Raw genomic sequence first — 17304 nt, 5'->3', positions numbered from 1 at the left:
GAGACCAGACCGAGTACAGAGGAACTCTGTTGCATCATCATAGAGGAGAATGGATCCCTCAGGGGTTTCATCTGAATCACATCATTCGGAGATTTCGATGGAAACCCCAATGTAAGTGCTCAACGTAGAGCACAGTATAGATGTGATCCCAAATGTTATGTAAAATGTTCCCAATAAAAGCTTTGATTTAATTCACAAAAAAACAAGTCCCCACTCAGGTCCGTCACCTGTCAGTGGAAATATAGAGGGTTTCCACCTTACTGGTTGCACAAAGGCTCTGGAAAAGTGAAATTGCTCACCGCAAAAGAAATCCAGCAAATTCTGCACTCCCAGATCCAAATGCCCCCCTCCGTCTAAGCTGCACAATGTGCCTAAACCACGTTTAGCGTCCACAAATTTGGCACTTCTGTAGCGTTGAGGGCCCGCTTAAATTACGGGGTACATGTTTCCGGAAGCACAGGTTGGGCATAATGTATGGGCACTACAATGGCAGGTTTGCATTTTTAACTCTGTATCATCCATTAAAATTGTCACTACACCTGTAAATAAATTCCCAATTGGGTGTAATTTCCAAAATAGGGTTACTCGAGGGGGAGGTTCTGCCCTTCTGGTACGTTGGGCTCTGTATGTGGAGTCCACAAACTATTCTACAATAATTTATTCTCAAAGAGTCCTAGCGCTTCCTCCCCCCGAGTCTCACCATGTGGGTAAGCAGTACTGTATAGCCACATATGAGGTATTGCTTGGTCAGCAGAAATTGTGTGATAAACTTTGGTACCATTTCTACCCATTTTCCCTCGTAAAACAACATTTTTGTGGTATGAATACAGGATAAAAAATATCTTTTTACTGTGTTAGACAGTAGATAGAAAAATATTCAAATTTAAGAGTCCTCAGTGGTTGATGCCTTTTAATTGCTAACTGAAAAGATGGTAACAAATAGCAATCTTTTGAGACTGCTCGGGTGTCTTCATCAGGTATTATTCTGTGACACATTCTACTATAACTTGTTCACAGAGAGACAAATAATGCTCCTTCCATCCTGAGTCTCGCTGTATGGCTAAGCAGTGCTGTATTGCCACATTCAGAAGAAATTGTGTGGCAAATTTTGGTACCATTTTTACCCATTTTCCTGTGTGAAAATGGAAAATTAAATTATTTTTCTTCACTGCTCAATGGTATAAAATTCTGTGACACACCCGTGGTGTAGGGTGAATTCACTGAAGTGTAGTTTGTAAAATGTGGGTCACTATTGGTAAGGTTCTGCTGTTCTGGCACCTCAGGGGCTCTTCCAGTGGGTCATGGCACCCGTAAATCATAACAGTAAAATCTGTACTACAATATGGTGCTCTTTCCCTTCTGAGCTTTCCACTGTGCCTGAAATGTAGTTCCTGCTACATGTTGGGTATTGGTGCTCTGGGGGAAAAATGGACCTCACAGGTAGTTGTGCAATTTTTCCTATTAATTCTTATAAAAATGTAAAATTTAAGGCTAAAACAACATTATAGTGTTAAAAATGTGATAATTGTTTCTTCACCACCCAATGGTATAAAATGCTGTGAGACACATGTGATGTCCACATGTTAACTGCACCCTTGCATGAATTTATTGAGGGGTGTAGTTTGTAATGTGTGGAAATTTATTGGTGGTGTCTGTTTAACTGGCAATGTAAGGGACACTGCCAATGAAACATGGCACCCTCAAACCATTCCAGCAAATCTGCACTCCTATGGTGCTCCTTCCCTTCTGAGCCTTGCACTCTGCCTTAAAACTAGCTTTCAACCACATATGGGGTATTGGCAAACTCGAAAAATTTATCCAATTTGTTAATCAATTTCTTCAATTTACTCAGTCCAATATTATACAATTCTGTGAGTCACCTGAGGGTTAAAAATGCTCATTTCACCCCTAGATGAATTTCTCAAGTGGTGTAGTTTCCAAAATGGGGTCACTTGTGGGGGGTTTCTCCAATAAATTCCAGTCAAAATGGCACACCAAAATTCAAATATGTCTCCTTTACTTCCGAGCACTGCCTGTAGTTTTCCCCTAAATATGGGTTATCGACGTACTCGGGAGAAATTGCACAACAAATTTTGTTGCCCAATTACTCCTGCTTCTCTTGTGAAAATGAAAAGTTTGGGGCAAAACCAACATATTTGATGGAAAATGTGATCTTTCATTTTCACGGGTTAGCGTTATAAAATTCTGTGAAGCACTTCTGGGTTCAAGGTGCTCACCAAACCTCTAGAAATATTCATTGAGGTGTGTAATTTCCAAACTTGGGTCACTTGTCAGGGGGATTCCACTGTTTAGGCACATAGGGGCTCTGCAAACACGACATGGAGTTAACTATCTATTGAAGGCAATTTTGTAGTCAAATGGTGCTCTATCCCTTCCAAGCCCTGCCGTGCGCCCAAATAGTAGTTTTCCTCCACATATGGAGTATCTGTGTACTTGGGAGAAATTACAACAAATTTTGGGGTACATTCTTTCCTTTTTCTCGATTTAAATGAAACATTTGGGACCACAGCAACATTTTTGTGGGAAAAATGTAAAATTGTATTTATTCTTTCTTCCATATTGCTTTAATTCCGGCGAAGCACCTAAAGAGTTAATAAACTTCTTGAATGTGGCTTTGAAGACTTTGAGGGGTGCAGTTTTTAAAAGGTGTTACTTTTGGGTATTTTCTGTCACATAGGCACCTCAAAGTCACTTAATTTACAAAACCAACATTTTTTATTTTGTTGGAAAAATGAAAAATTGCTGATAAACTTTTAACAATTGTAACGTAACAAAAAAATTGTTTTAAAAAAAAGTTGCTTATGTAAAGTAGACATGTGGCAAATATTAGTTTATTTATTTTTAGTGGTATGACCATCTTTTTTTAAAGGCATAAAAATGAAAAGTTTGACTTTTTTTTTAATTTGTCAAATTTCCAATCTTTTCATAAACACAAAGCATATTGACCTAAATTTACCACTAATATGTGTCATAATTACTGAGATATGATGTCGCATTCCAGAATTATTGCCACACATCGGTCAGAATTGAAAAATGTTGCCTGGTCAGGAAGGGGACACCATGACTTTTTGAGGGTTTCCAATATAAATGCCCCTCAGTCACTTCAAAAATAGATTTTGTAAATGTCTATAAAAAATTTCTGCTTAACTTTTAAGCCTTCTAACAGCCAAGCAAAATAAAGAAATGTTGGAAAAATTATGTTAACGTCTTAAATGCTTAACTATTTTTTTGTGACCTAGCTATCTGGCTCCATGACAGTAAATTCTGAGTTTCAAAATTTCTAATTTTCCAAATTCTAAATCATGCAGCTCTCAGATTACATAGCAAAAATTTGGTGACAGATTCTTTAACCCCCCGAGGGTGGTCGGCTCATTAATGACCAGGCCAGTTTTTACAATTCTGACCACTGTCACTTTATGAGGTAATAACTCTGGAACGCTTCAACGGATCCCCCTGATTCTGAGAATGTTTTTTCATGACATATTGTACTTCATGATTGTGGTAAAATTTCTTCAGTATGACTTGCATTTATTTGTAAAAAAAAAAGACATTTTCAAACTTTGAATTTTCATGCCCTTAAATCAGAGCGATATGTAGCACAATATAGTTAATAAATAACATTTCCCACGTTTCTACTTTTACATTTCCCACGTTTCTACTTTTACATTTCCCACATGTCTACTTTTACATTTCCCACGTGTCTACTTTTACATTTCCCACGTGTCGACTTTTACATTTCCCACGTGTCTACTTTTACATTTCCCACGTGTCTACTTTTACATTTCCCACGTGTCGACTTTTACATCAGCACAATTTTAGAACCAATTTTTTTTTTTGTTAGGAAGTTATAAGGGTTAAAAGTTGACCAGTGATTTCTCTTTTTTCCAACAAAATTTACAGAACCATTTTTTTTAGGGACCACATCACATTTGAAGTGACTTTGAAGGGCCTTTATGACAGAAAATACTCAAAAGGGACACCATTCTAAAAACTGCACCCCTCAACGTGCTCAAAACCACATTCAAGAAGTTTATTAACCCTTCAGGTGCTTCACACAAATTTTTGGAATGTGGAAGAAAAAAATGAACATTTTTATTTTTTTTTCACAAAAATTTTACTTTAGACCACAATTTTTATTTTCGCAAGTGTAACAGAAAAAATAAAGCCCAAAATTTGTTGTGCAATTTTCTCCTCAGCACGCCGATACCCATTATGTGGGGGAAAACCACTGTTTGGGCGCACGGCAGGATTCAGAAAGAAAGGAGCGCCATTTGAGTTTTTGAATGTAAAATTTGCTTGAATAATTAGCGGATGCCATGTTGTGTTTGGAGAGCCCCTGATGTGCCTAAACAGTGGAAACTTCCCACAAGTGACACAATTTTGGAAACTAGACCCCTCAGGGAACTTATCTAGATGTGTAGTGAGCACCCTGAACCCCAAGGTGCTTCACAGTAGTTTAGAACATGGAGCCGTGAAAATAAAAAAAGCTAACTTTTTCCACAAAAATGATCTTTTAGCCCCAAATTTTTCATTTTCACAAAGGTAAGAGGTGAAAATTGACCCCAAAAACTGTTGTGCAATTTCTCCTGAGTGCACCGATACCCCATATGTGGGGAAAATAGACTGTTTTGGCGCACGGCATGGTTCAGAAAGGAAGGAACACAAAATTGGCTGGAATTGAGAGTGGAAGCCATGTCGCGTTTGGAGAGCCCCTGATGTGCCTAAATAGTGGAAACCCCCCACAAGTGACCCCATTTTAAAAACTAGACCCCTCAAGGATTTTATCAAGGGGTATAGTGAACATTTTGAACTTAGAGGTACGACACAGAATTTGATAACATTAGGTCATCAAGTTGTCATTAGTCTTGAGTGCAAGTGCTCGCTACTTGAGTACTCGGGTATGCACCATGTATCGCGAGTGCTCGAGTGACATGTTCGAGTCCCCGCTCGCATGTTTCATGGTTGTTAGACACCCAAAAAAAAAAAAACATGCGGGGACCACTCGTGCATGGCAGGCAATCAACGCAACTTTTTTTTTTTGGCAACGAAGCATATGGGGCGGAGACTTGAGCATGTCACTCGAGCATCCGCGATACTCAGCGCATACCTGAGCACCCGATGCAGACTCAAGTAGTGAGCACTTCCGCTCAACACTAGTCACCATATCATCTTTTTTTTTTTTTTTTTTCACTTTTAAAAAAATCCCAACCCTAACCCTAGCGTTTATTTTTTACATCGTTCCTCGTGCGGTATAAGTGATTAGACGACCTTATTCTTCGGGTCGGTGCGATTACAGCGATACCAGATTCATATCAGATTTTTATGATTGATAGCTGTCACACACTAAGACGCTTTTTTTTTTTTTTTTTTTTTTTTTTTTTTTTGCATAGACTAGTTTTAGAATTGCCATATTTTGAGAGCTATAATTTTTCCATATTTTGGCCGACAGTCATGTGATGGCTTGTTTTTTATTGGTACCATTTTTGGACACGTGACATTTTGTGATCGCTTTTTTCTTCCGATTTTTAGGAGGCAGAATAAACAAAAAGCAACAATTCAGGAATTGGTTTTTTTTTTTTTTTTTTTTTTTTTTTTTTGTTTTTTTTAATGCATTTCCACATGTGGTAAAATTGATAAGGCAGCGTTATTCTTTGGGTCAGTACGTTTTCATCAGTGCCACATTTTATATATTTTTTTTATGTTTTGGCGCTTTTACACAATAAAGAGTGTTTTATTGAAAAAAAAATTTTGTATCGCTTTTTTCTGTGACCTATAACTTTTTTTTTATTTTTTGGCTGATGGAGTCTTCTACATCTCCCTTCTCCACTGGTAGAATCTCCTAGCAGGTTATCCAGTATGCATTCAATCAGACAACGCCACAGCCGTGGCATACATACACCGACAGGGCTTAACACGCCGCAAATCCGTTATCACGGCGGTCTCATGGATTCTGGTCTGGGCCGAGTGACACGTGCCAGCAATATCGTCAGTACACATTCTGGGGGTGGACAATTGGGCCGCCGACTTCCTTAGTCATCAGACTCTCCTCGGGCGAGTGGACACTCAACCCCATCGTGTTCGATAAGATCTGTCACAGATGGGGCACCACCGACGTCTATCTAATGGTGCCTCACTTCGTAGCCAGGTCTCGCTACCCCTCTGGCAGTCGGTTATGACACCCTCCTCATTCCATGATTTCATTTTCATCTTCCTTACCTCTTTCCGCCTCTGCCACTGATCCCGAGAGTCATCAAGAAGATCAAGGCAGAGGGAGTCCCAGTAATCTTGGTGGCTGTAGACTGGCCCAGAAGGGACTTACTCTCTCTCTCTCAGGGTCCCCTCTTCCACCAGAATTCTCGGTCTCTGAATTTAATGGCATTGGTTTTGAGAGAAGCATGTTTTTCATCCCAGGTCATACAGACCATGGTCAGAGCAAGAAAGCCCGTGTCCTCACGCATTTAACATCGGACTTGGAAGGCCTTTTTTTTTTCTTTCTTTTTTTTTTTTTGATGGTGTGAAAACAACCTTTTCTGCTCACATGTCTTTTTCTCTTCCATCCATCTTGGCTTTTCTCCAGTTGGGACTCGACTCCGGGCTTTCTATCAGTACTCTCAAGGTTCAGATCTCTGCACTCTCAATTCTTTTTAAACGGAATTTGGCTTCTCGTCCCAAGCTCAAGACCTTCCTTCATGGAGTTGCTCGCCTGGCTTTGCCATATTCCCCTCCTGTAGGCCTTTGGGACCTAAAATAAGCAAGCCCCCTTCGAACCTATCCATGACATCTTGTCGTCATTCCTTTCCTGGAAGGTTGCCTTTTTGGTAGCCATCACGTCCATCAGAAGAGTTTGAGCTGGCATCTCTCTAGTCGCTCTCCTTTTCTCATTCTCCATCAGGACAAGGTAGTTTTCAGACCAGTTCCTCCTTTCTTAAGGTAGTCTCCTCATTCCACATCAACGAGGACATTGTTCTGCCTTCTTTCTGGTCATCTCTGGTTCATCCCCTTGAAAGATCCCTTCACAATCTGGACCTGAGCAGAGCTCTGTGTCTACCTATCAAGGACCGCTTCATTCAGATGTTCTGACACCTTGTTTGTCATCTGAGGGTCATCGCAAGGATCTCCCTGCTACAAAATCTACCCATCGCTGAATTCGCTCGGCTATACTGGAGGCATATCGCGCTACACACAGGCCACCCCTTCCGGGAGTAAGAGCGCTCTCCACCCAAGTGTTGGGGGCTTCCTGGGCTGTTTGCAAATCTGGGTTTCAGAGGCCTGTTGGCAAAGCTGATGCCTGGTCATCTCGTTACACTTTCACAAGGTTCTACAGAGTAGATATCTATGCCTCGGTTGATGCTGGCCTAGGTATGAAGATTCTGCAAACGGCGGTCGCCTGCCGTCCAAGCTGATTTGTCAATTATTCTATTCCCTCCTTGGGACTGATTTAGGACATCCCATGGTTACCTGTGTCCCCCAATGAAGCAATAACGAAAGAAGGATTTTTTGTACTCACTGTAAAATCTTTCTTAGAGCCTTCACTGGGGGACACAGCATCCTCCCTGGTTTATGCCTATGTTGCGCCTATGTGCCTCTGTTGGGCCTGTATATAGTTCGGTTGTTTGTTGCTTCTCTTACTGCTTGTTCACTAACTGACGAGCTTTGTGCCAGTCGATGGGTGTATACTGCTGAGGAGGAGCTAATTCTTTTTTTGCCTAGCGGCCTCCCAGCGACAGATGCATACACTCATGGCTACCTGTGTCCACCAATAAAGGCTCAAAGAAAGAGCTTTTACGGTGAGTACCAAAAATCCCTCTTTTGCGGGACGAGTTACAGATTTTTTTGTTACCATTTTGGGGCACATAATGTTTTATGATTGCTTTTTATTCAGATATTCAGACACAATGAACAAAAAACAGTAATTTAGTTATTTATGTTTTTTATTTTTTGCGCCGTTCACTGTGTGGTAAGTGATAAGACTGATTTGTCCATTGGGTCGGTACGATTACAGAGATACCAGATTTATATTGTTTTTTTATGCTTTGCTATTTTTACACACTAAAAACAATGTTTTACAAAAATGAATTAGTTTTTACATTGCCATATTCTGAGAACTGTAACTTTTTTTTTTTTTGCTGAATGAGCCATATTGCAGTTTTTGTTTTGCGGGACGGTTTGGCGATTTTAATTTATACCATTCTTTTTTTCTTCATATGACTTTTTGAAAGCTTTTTATTAAAATTTTTGTGAGTCAGTCTGATGAAAAAGTGACATTTTTGGTGGTTTTTTTATTTTCTTAACGCTGTTCGCCATAAGGAATAAATAACGTACCAGTTTTATAAAGTGGGTCGTTCTGGATACGGTGTTAACAATTGTGGGGGTTTTGGGGTTGTTTTTTTTTTCACAAACACTGCTTTTTGAGTGGCAAAATGACTTTTTGTGATTTGGGTGTGCTTTTTTGGGTGTGTTTTTTACATATTTTATTTTACTTTTTCACTTTTCTTTGTACTTCGTCCCACTGTGGGACATGTATCATTTTTCGTGTACTGCAGTGCATGAGACGGTCAGTGAGTCACGGAGTGTGCTTGTGAGACCAGGCTTATAGCTAGATCTTACGGACCATCGTACCCTGGGGTCATCAGATGACCTCTAGGTACCATGATAACCATCGGTACCCGCAGTTTTCATTTTGTGGGTCCCATGGTTACAAAGGGGATCTTGCAACTCCCTTACAACCAGTTAAATAGCTCTGTTGCGATTGACAGCAGTATTTGAGGGGTTAATTTGCCCGATCAGTTACAAAAGCGGCCAGGGCCGATTATAGCAGGGTGTCAGCTGTCGCATACAGCCGACGGGCAGCGCTACAATCTTATTCCCAATCGCCGTTTTAAAAGCAAATCGGGAATAAGGCCCCTTTACAACTGCCGTTTTAATACGTATCGGCAGTCGTTAAGGGGTTAAAGTTTCAGATGTTTTCAAGACATATCCACCTAAATTTACCCCTGAAATAAAGCACAGTGTCACGAAAAACCCTTTATATGGCCTATTCAGAAATGCTAAAACTGGCAGTGACAGGAAAAGGTTAACTGCCACAAATTGTAGGACATTTTCCCTGTGCGATTATACGACGTTTCTTTTAGAATTGTCACTTTTGTTCCGGTAGGAACAGTGATTCAGACAGAACGTGAAGGTTTCCTTTTGCCTTATGCTTTAATAAATCTTTATTTTTATTATAGGATTACTTGCATACATATTTGCGCACAAACGGAGGTATTCAAAATCAAGAGATCTTGTTGGTACATCATTTACAGAGAGCAAATTACATACCAGCTTTGCGGCTAAACCAGTCACTGAACAATTATCACCTAGTAAGTCCTCTGTTTCATTTTAAAGAGTATCATGAATATATATGTAAGTAATAACAATAAGTGAAAGTGATTCCATAGTTCTGTCTTTTAAGGACTGGAAGGGCTATCTCTCCTTTTCAAAAATAGTTTCTCTGACTGTTCTGTCTGAACACTGAGATGGTGAGGTGCCAGCGCCGAATACATGCCTTATAATGCCCCTTTTAAATACAGTATATAGATGCTTGCAGCTTCACCCCCAGTTGGAGGTGTCTGTTTTCAGGAAACATAGGAAAGGGTTCTTTACAGTCAGAGCAGTCAGACTGTGGAATGCCCGACCACAAGAGGTAGTAATGGCAGACACTATAACAGCTTTTATACAAGGCTGGATGATTTCCTTGATACACGTAACTGTGGGTTATAGTTAATTTACTGACAAAATGTACAATTGGTGGAAGACGGTTGATGGACCTAGGTCTTTTTTGCAACCTATGTAATTATGTAAAATATCTTTTTATTTTGTGTTTCACACATTTTTTAACATCATTAAAAAAAATTTTCTTTTTTTAATTGTTGGCTTGGCATATTATCCCCCATTACAGAGCAAATCTATCGCATCAATGCATTGTAAAGCTCATCTCGATCTGGTCTGGCTCCTTCCTGACACTAATTGGTCATATAATCGCTGGGATCAAAGTGTAATGGGATATTACGGCTTCCTAAATGGCATACATCCCTGACTTGAGTAAGAAATCAGTCCAATGTTGAAACATGTAGCCTTGTATTCCTTTAATAATTTCTGTTCATAACTTTACCTGCCTGTCATACTCTGCAACGCTCGTATCACCCCTTTTTTTCATTTAATTTATAAACTTTTTGTTTGATCTGTATACATTGCTTTTTTCAGCAATGTATACAGCGATCGTGTAATTTCTGCCTTCTTTACGGGGAGTTCTCCATTCCTGCTGCTGCACATCTCCATGCAGCTGCTGATTCTGCAAGGATGTTCCAAAACTAAATTGCAGAGTCATATGCAGACCTCACAGACAATTTTGGCAATCAGCAGGTTATTAATTATGTAATAATTGTTGGCTAAAGCAATCCCCCATAGTCATTTTGCTATGTAAAGATTACGTTGCATTTCGTGAGGAGAGTATCTGAAAAATGTGTTCAGCTATGGATGTATTTTTATACTTTTTCTTTTCTGTGCAGAATGATTTTGACAGATGCCAGCTGGAAAGAGGAGCTGCCAGAAACTCTATAGTGGATCACTATGTCAAAATACTCCCAAGTGTGCAGCAAACTCTGGCCAGATCCTATCCTTCTATTGTTTGGAAGAAAGGTAACTGAAAGTTGTAGCTTTCGGCTGTATGTAATATCTTATTAACTTCACCTTCATTAATTTTGAGGGGACAGATATTGGAATTGCTTTGGCATTTGCTGGAAATTCATAGTTTTCAAGTCAGATGAACTTGAGGTTACTTTGCTTACTTTCTATTACAGCTGTTTAAAAAACATTTAAAGGGATACTGTCACGTTAAATAATGGTATAAACCTGGCAATATAGCGTTAATCTGCAATCTGACTTAAAGGAGTTGTCCACTACTTTAACATTGATGCCCTATCCGTAGGATAGGGCATGAATGTATGATCGGCCAGGGTCCCGCCCGCGGCATCCCCACCGACCAGCTGTTATCGGTGCAGCGGCCGCCGGCCGGAAGTCCTTGCCTGCGGTGCTTGGCTGTCTGTCTGTAGTGGCCGCCGCTTGTAACTGCACATCCTCCTCCCATTCATCGGGAGGCCGATGTGCAGTTACAAGCGGCGGGCACTGCAGGTAGAGCCTTCCGGCTGGCGACACCTGACACCGATAACAGCCGATCGGCAGGGGTGCCGCGTGCGGGACCCCAGCCAATCATACATTGATGCTCTATCCTACAGATAGGGCATCAATGTAAAGTAGTGGATAACCCCTTTAAAGCTACTTTGTCCTGAAAGTGCAGCTTCTTAGAGAAAATGAACTATATTACTCCAGGGAGTCGCTGACTTTAAGCCATACAGACAGGTGTGCCCGGCCAGTCACCGCTCACAGCACTTTGACTGACATCTGGCTCTGCACTGATGCACATAAGTAATATAAAGCCTCAAATGTTCCACCCCTCGCTCCAGGTCTGATCTGAGCTCTGCAAGAAATGACCGATCAATACACCACATGGGTCTGTTAGGGGCACCGACGTGTGACGTACAAATAAAAACAATATGCATGTGTCAGAGATGACTAATGGAAGTACCAAATGTAAATGTATAATGTACAGGTAAGAGCAATGCGTATTCAGTGAAAAGAAAGCGATATATAGTGGGACTGCGCATATGACCTTGATCTCCAGCTTGATAAATAGTGTTCAATTCTTATGTGCAAAAGTTCTGCCCATAGACCAATGTGTAAATGCCAAGACAGGAACATTATGGATTGTCGTCTGCCTATTAATACTAAAATGTATGCATAAAATAAACAGAAATGTAGTATCAACATATACTAGCGCCAAAGGAGATGGTAAGGAAGAAATACTAGGCTGCAGCCAGAAGCACGGGTCCTGTGTGACGGCCCGTAAATAGTCATAAATAGATGGTACTGTCGCACTGATTGGAGGTAGCAGAGAATAGAAAAGAGGAGCACGCAAAACAGAAAGTAATATCTAGAATTTATATTAAACAAATTTCACAATGGAAATTAACTTGGACAATAAAATAATATTCCTAAGGAGACCAGCTATATATGATATTTAGGCAAAGCGTTAATAAATATAATGTTTCTCTGTTTAACGTCCATTTGCATGGTAAGAAATGCTGCTGCTATTGGAAACGTGCCTGCTATGCCGCTAAATAGCTCATAGTCTGTAAGAATGAATACACGGTGCTTAGTAAAAGCATACAGTTAGTGGGGCTGGTCCCTTGATTAGAGGTGTGAATTCCTGGTGAGTAAAGAGTGCGGGGTGTCTACTCCCCTGTACGTACTCCGAAGCCCACAGTTACCTGCTGTCAGGTCCTGGGCCATACAGTAAAGCAGGGAGCTGTAATCTCCTAAGTGGTATGTAGAGCCAGGGCACTCCGTCCGGTAGCATCCCTGGTAACCACACGGGCGGAAGGAGCTGGTGACGTCATAGCTGCTGACTATGGTGTCCTATGAAGGCCAGAAAAGAGGCTTCATTATTCATCATTCTTCAGATGATTTGTCAGTGTAGATGAAATAGTATTAAAGGAGTTTTCCAGGCTAAAAAGAACTCTGCAGTCTGTGACTGCACATTGCCGAATTGTGATAAGTTTACAATGCGCACACTGCCACAATTTCCCTTTCAATTGGGTATTTATACAATTTGCATAGTTGCAGCCAGTTTGACTCTCTCGGCCACTACTCTCAATGAAGTTGGCACATGACCACCCACTCTTGTTTAGAATATAGGAGAATTGTTAATTTGTGCTGATTGCACTCAGTCATGATTCGGCAGTCTTCAGTTACATGGTGACGGCAGACAGTTCTAGCGGGCAGCAGAGTTGTCACCGGATAGCGGCCTGTAATGTCTGTAGGTTTGACTACTCTACCATTGTTAAAATACAAATACATATCCAAAATATTCAACACTAAGCAACAGTTTCTTGTTTATTCTAGTGACAAGACCCAAACCTTTATCTACTGTTGCAAAACCGGCTCCCTCAGGGAGTGTGATTACCGAAGCTGACTTTATCCGTAACGTGCTGCTGAAAATAAAGGAAGTGTCTGCAGCTAGTGAGAGTAGAGACTTCTCTCCTTATAAAAGGTAAGAAATGTGCCTGGGCTTTCATCTGAGAATCCGTTTATGGTACTCCCATTCCTACACAGTACTTAAGCTCTTCTATGTTTGAACCAATGTATCTTTTGTGGCACAGTGACATTAAAATGCTTTTGGTAGGAGACCATTTCTGTAGAGTTCTGTAGCTGTAGTCAAGAGACTTGTCTTGTTCTGCTTAGTCATGTAAAACTCAAATGGTATAAATTAATAGAATAGTGAGACATTAAAGGGGTTGTCTGATATAGAAATATCATTTAAGTATGTTTCTCTTATGAAGTGCTCTTGGTCCCCTGACTGCAGCAGTCAGCCTGGACTGGACATGTAATGTGCTGGAAAGTGAGTATGCCTTTTTTTTTTAAATACATATTTTAAGTGCATACATGCATTGCAAATATATATTTTTCCAATACCGGACAACCCCTTTAACTGACTTGTTTAAAACAAAAGGTTTTTTTTGTTTTTTTTTTAAAGTGGTTGCCCATTAAAAGACTCCTTTATTGCTGGCCCCATAAATTAAAAAATTCTCTACTTCCTGGATCTGCATGGCTCATAGATTGTGTACTCCGCCAGTGTCTTGATGAACAATGTCTCATGACTCATGTAAGCCACTGATTGACTACAATCTTCATAATTACATCTTTGCAAAAAGTTTATTCGCCTCAGGATAGAAATGTGAAGGCTGCTGTCAGTCTGCAGCCACCGATTGACTGCGGCAGTCATGTGACCTCAGGAGACATGAAGATGAGTGTCCGTCCTGCTTCGTGTGTGCTCAAGTAGGATTCTACCCTAAATATTTATATAGCAACATTGATTCCATGGTGCTGTACATGAGAAGGGGTTACATGCAAAATACATATCACTTACAGTAAAGAAGCTAACAATGATAGACTGATACAGGAGGAAGAGGGCCCTGCCCTTGCGGCTTACATTCTACAGGATGATGGGGAAGGAGACAGTAGGTTGAGGGGTTGCAGTAGCTCTGGTGTTGGTGAGGTGGCAGCAAGGTCATGGCAGCCTGTAAGCTTTCTTGAAAAGATGGGTTTTCGGGTTCTGTCTGAAGGATCCGAATGTGATGGCTAATCAAACGTGTTGGGGCCAGATTTCCAGAGGATGGGGAATATTGGGGACAAGTCTTTTAGGCGATTGGGTGAAAAACTAATGAGTGTGGAGGAGAGAAGGTGGTCTTGGGAGGACTGGAGTTTACGTGAGGGAAGATATCGGGATATTAGTTTGGAGATGTACGGAGGAGAAAGGTTATGGATGCCTTTGTAGGTCAGTGTTAGTAGAAGTTTGAACTGGATATGCTGGGGAATTGGGAGCCAGTAAAGGGACTTGCAAAGAGGGGAAGCAGAAGAGTAGCGAGGAGAGAGATAAACTAGTCAGGCAGCAGAGTTAAGGATGGTCTGGAGAGGTACAAGAGTGTTAGCAGGTAGGCCACAGAGGAGGATGTTGCAGTAGTTGAGGCGGGCGATGATGGGGTATGCACAAGCATGTAGTAGATTGAGGGTTTAGGAAAGGACGGATTCTGGAAATATTTTTAAGCTGGAGGCTACAGGAGGTGGCGAGAGCTTGGATGTGCTGTTTGAAGGATAGGGCAGATTCAAGGGTTACTCCGAGGCAGCGGATTTCCGGTACGGGTGGAAGCGTGATGTAGTTTATTACTACAGATAGATCAGGTGGGGAAGATATGTGAGATGGAGGAAAGATAATGAGTTCAGATTTATCCACATTAAGCTTGAAGCGAGAGGAGGAGGATATGGCAAATAGATACTCAGGGATTCTGGACAGCAGAGGTGGATCTGAGTGTCGTCAGCGTGCAGATGGTACTGGAAGCCATGGGAATTTGAGTTGTCTCCAGCCAAGGGTATAGATGGAGAAGAGTAGGGGTCCTAGGACAGAGCCTTGAGGGACTTCAACAGAGTGAGGGCCGGATGAGGAGGTAGCGTGGGAGATTCTAAATGTGTGGTTGGAAAGGTATGATTTGAGGGCAAGGTCTTTGATGCCAAAGGAAGAGAGGATTTGTAGTAGATGGCAGTGGTCAACTGTGTCGAAGGCAGATGACAAATCAAGGAGGAGTATTGATAATTGTCTGTTAGCTTTGGCTATAAGTAAGTTAGTGATTTTGGTCAGGGCCGTTTCAGTGGAATGGTGAGGACAGAAGCCAGATTGTAGGTCGTCGAAGAGAGTTAGATGAGAGGAAAGTTCAGCGTGAACTGCTGTTCAAGGAGTTTGGAGGCGAATGGGAGCAGCAATATGGAGCGATAGCTGGACTTAGCAGTTGGGTCGAGCAATGTTTATTTGAGGATAGACGTGATTGTGGCATGTTTGAAAGCAGAGGGGAAGGTAGCAGATGTTAGTGATAGGTTGAAGAGATGGGTTAGGGATGGAATAAGTGTGGTGGTGAGGTTGGGGAGGAGGTGGAATGTGATGGGGTAAAGTGCACAAGTAGTGAGGTGTGATTTGGAGAGGAGATAAGGAAGTTCACCTTCATTGATGATCGAGAGGGTGGTTATGGTGTAAGGGCATTAGTCTGGTATACAAAGGAGTTTGTGGTGGTCGAACAATAAAGACTTGCCTTGTTTGGTCAATCTTATTTTTGCAGTGTGTGGCAAAGTCCTCAGCAGCGATTAGGGAGGTCGGAGGGGACAGTGCTGGGCGGAGGAGGGGAGTTAAGTGTTGAATAACTGTTTGGGTTTGTAGAATAAGGAAGATACAAGGGATGTAAAGTGGGCCTGTTTAGCAGAGGTGAGGGCTGATTTGAGTGCGAGTGTTGCGTGTTTGAATGCAGTGAAGTCATCTTTCGAATGTGTTTTCCTCCAACACCGCTCCGCAACCCTGGACACTTGCCGAAGCTTTTTAGTGAGGTTATTGTGTTAGGGTTTTCTTTTGATTTGTCGCACTCTGCCATGCACGAGTAGGGCGACCACGACAATAGCTGATGTGAGAGTGGCATTGTAGAAAGCAGTGGCGCTGACTGTGTCGTGGAGTGAAGATATGGATGCTAGTGGTAGAATAGAGTCAGAGTGTGTGAGTGTCTAGATGTGCGAGGTTTCTGCGGGGGGTGTTATGGTTGCTGGACATGGCTGACAGGTGAAGAGGACAGGGATGAGAACGTGAGTAGATGGTGGCCAGATAAGGGGAGAGGGGAGGTTGTGAGGTTAGATAGGGAGCAGAGTCGAGTGAAGATGAGGTCTAGTGTGTGTCCGTCTGTGTGGGTGGCTCAGGAGGACCAAGTCCAAAAGATGAAGTAAGCAACAAGAGTTTGGAGACTGCTGACTGGCGGGTGTCGGTGGGGATGTTGAAGTTACCCATGATGATGGTGGGAATGTCAGCAGAGAAAAAGTGAAGCAGCCAGGTGGAGAATTGTTCAATAAAGGCAGTGGCAGGGCCAGGAGGACGGTATATGACGGCCTCTTGGAGGTTGGAAAGAGAGTAGATGCGGACAGTGTGGACTTTAAAAGAAGGGAGGTTTAGGGACTGTAGAGGTGATATTGGGTTGAAGGTCCAGTTGGTAGAAAGAAGACCCACTCCTCAACCATGCCTGTTACCAGGGTGAGGAGTATGGGTGAAGTGGAGGCCGCTGTAGCACAGCGCAGCAGGGGAGGCAGTGTCGGAGGGTGTCAGCCCAGGAAGGATAGATTGCGAGAGTTAAAGAGGTCATGAATCACATGGAGCTTATTGTAGACAGAGCAGGCATTCCAGAGTGCTCCAGAGAGGGGGAGCAGGGGGTGGACGTCAGGACGGGTTTAATGTAGGAGAGATTGCGGAAGTTCATATTAGGTAGGCAGCGATATGAGGGGGCATAAGAGGGAGGTAGCAGTTGTGTGGGGGTCCAGGATTGGGAGATATGTCGCCAGCAGTGAGGACAAGCAGAGAGCAAGAAAGCAGGTGAAAGGAAAGAGGCCGGCTTGTTTTATGTTTTAGTAGGCGAGATCTGAGGTTGAGGAGCAGGTCTGCAGATGAGGTCAGGTGGGAGGTAAGAGGGATTGAGAGATTATTTGGATAGAGGATGCTGGGGTTTGGGGATAGCAAAGGAGTGAGGATTAGTGGAACAAAAACTGTAAGGGTATATACAAGCATGGTGGTATAGTAAGTGTGGGGGAAAAAGAAAAGCGAAGTACATT

The 17304-nt window shown here is 42.0% G+C and overlaps 1 pseudogene; it reads left to right on the top strand.

The window, feature by feature from the left end:
- LOC141221659 (protein ELYS-like) overlaps positions 1-17304 on the top strand; it is a 116321-nt pseudogene that overhangs the window by 61591 nt on the left and 37426 nt on the right.

This window comes from Phyllobates terribilis, unplaced genomic scaffold (assembly GCF_046119375.1).
Source record: "Phyllobates terribilis strain yellow unplaced genomic scaffold, ASM4611937v1 Scaffold_327__1_contigs__length_2127877, whole genome shotgun sequence".
NCBI classification, from domain to species: domain Eukaryota; kingdom Metazoa; phylum Chordata; class Amphibia; order Anura; family Dendrobatidae; genus Phyllobates; species Phyllobates terribilis.
Note: the sequence above shows the minus strand (reverse complement) of the source record. Positions and strands in the feature narration are given on the sequence as shown.